Below are 2,530 nucleotides of genomic sequence, written 5' to 3'. Positions count from 1 at the left end.
CAGGAATTGCGTGAGTGCGGCTACAAACTCTTGGATGGTGAGGTGCGGGAATGTGTACACCACGCTCTGGACAGAATCATCTCTCTCCAAAAGTTCCATCATGAACCCAGACAGGAACTGGCATGGTTGCAGATTGTACTTGATCAAATCTCCATTTCCAAACACAAACTTCTTCTCGGAGACTCCTGTGAAGGCCATCTCACCGATCGTCAGTAACACATCACGGGGGCTTTCAATCTCTCGGCCATGGTTTTTCAGAATGTTGTAAATGTAGTAGGAATATAGTTTGGTGATGGTCTTGGGAGGTCGCTGCTGTTTCCTGTTTCTTCGTGTAAAGAAGGGACCCAGTGACAGACCGAGGATCCAGCAATAGGAAGGATTGTAGCACATTGTGTGCAGGATCTCGTTCTCTTCCACGTGTTTGAAAACAGCTACTGCCACCGTCTGATCTTCAAAAAACTTGTTGAAATATTCCTTCCGCTCTTCACCAACAAATCCCAGGATTTCAGCCCAGACACTGATCTCAGCCTTTTCCAATAAATGTAATGCACTGGGGCGGCTGGTCACTAGCACTGAACATCCTGGGAGCAGCTTGTGCTGTATTAAACTGTACACAATGTTAGACACTTTACATCGGCATTCGGGATCTGTGCACATGTGCTGAGGTTCAGTATTTCTCCGATTGTCAGCAAAATCGATACTGTCCTTGAATTCATCCAAACCATCGAATATAAACAGCAATCCCTCTGGGTTCTTCCAGAGCTCTCCCAGAATATTACTCAAGTAAGGATAGAAAATGAGTATCAGGTTCCACAGGATTAATTTTACAGTTAATAGCGTTCAAATCGCGGAATTTAAAGCTGAAAACAAATTGAAAGTTTGGGTATATTTTCCCAGTGGCCCAGTCATGCACAATCTTTTGTACCATTGTTGTTTTCCAATCCCCGGGACTCCGCTCACTGCTCCTGAACTCCCAGAATTGGATTTTCTCCGGGAAAAACTGCTGTGGAACAATTGATCAGGTCGGATTTTTTTCAGCTTTCCCCGGAGATGTTTCTCTCTCCACTCTTCATGGTCTCGGCCTCTTGCCAGCAGTTCATGTTCTACAAGTGTCCGATCTCAAACAGTAGAAATGACCGTTAGCTCAGCGTATTGATCAACTACCTGGAAAATCTTAACCTTCTCCTTTATTAGGATAGCGTTCACTCTAAGTGTTTCCTTGTGTTTCTGTTGAAGATCTTCAAATGGAACAGAGAGAAAGTGGTCTCAATGTTAGTTGTATTGATATGAAGTTAACTTCTCAATAACATTTCATTATTCAGTAAAATGTTGCAAGATTTAATTCACAGCTTCAATAGAGGTGGATGTTGAAATTAAAACTCAGTTAATGAAAACCTCGTTTGAAAGCGAACAATGGCCGAGAAGAGTTTCCAATCCTCAATTGATTCTAATATTCACTGAACATGCAGGTTTCAATGATATGACTTTTCCCTCTGATGGTTAATACTTTCCAGCCTGCCCTTTACTATTGACATCTCATCGTGGCTGGAGAAGAACTTGGAGTGGGAGGGGGAGGATCCAGTTGTTGTGTTCCATGTAGGAACCAAAGACCGGTATGACTATGAAAGAGGTTCTGCTGAGGAAGTTTGAGGAGCTAGGATCCAAATTAAAATACAGAAACTCAAAGGTAATAATCTCTGGATTGGTACCTGAGCCCCGCGCAAATTGGCATAGTGCCTATCAGGATAGAGGTTTAACTGTGTGGCTCAACGAGTGGTGTGGGAGGAAGGGCTTTCAATTTATGGGGCACTGGCACCAGTACTGGGGAAAGAGGGAGCTGTTCCTTTGGGACGGGCTCCACGGGGCTGGGACCAGTGCCCTGGTGAACCGAATAACTGGGGCAGTAGACTGGGCATTAAACTAATGAAGGGGTGGGGGGTGGGAGGCTTCAGGAAAGAGTAAATTTAAAAACAGTGAGAGAAGTGTCAAGGCTCTAGAGCAGAGTAGAGGTTTGGGTAAAAATAAGCAGAGTGCGTCAGGATGGGAGAGAGAGACTAACAAAGGTAATAAGGCATCAATGACTGAGGTGACATCAGGGGAAAATAGAAATACGTCAAGGCTAAAAACACTATAACTGAATGTGTGAAGCATTCACAACAAACTAGATGAATTAATACTGCAGACAGAAATTAACAGGTTTGATCCAATAGCCATAACGGAGATTTGGTTGCAAAGTGGCTAAGGTTGAGAACTAAATATTTCAGGATACTTAACTTTTAGAAGAGGTAAGCAAAATGGAAAAGGAGGAGGGTTAGCCGTGATAATAAAGAATGGGATAAAGACAGTAGAGAAAAAGGATCTTACCTCTGAAAATCAAGAAGTCGTGTCAGTTTCGGCGGAGCTAAGAAACAGCAAGGGGCTGAAAACATTGGTGGGAGTTGCGTATAGGCCCCCAAAACAGCAGTTGTAAAGTAAGGCAGAGTACAAATCAGGAAATTAGAGGCGAATGTAACAAGGGTAATACAATAAT

Source organism: Somniosus microcephalus, unplaced genomic scaffold (genome assembly GCF_052327205.1).
Source record: "Somniosus microcephalus isolate GS21.2 unplaced genomic scaffold, FLI_Smic_1.0 unresolved_chr3, whole genome shotgun sequence".
Taxonomy (NCBI): Eukaryota; Metazoa; Chordata; class Chondrichthyes; order Squaliformes; family Somniosidae; genus Somniosus; species Somniosus microcephalus.
This window is presented reverse-complemented; position numbering follows the sequence as displayed.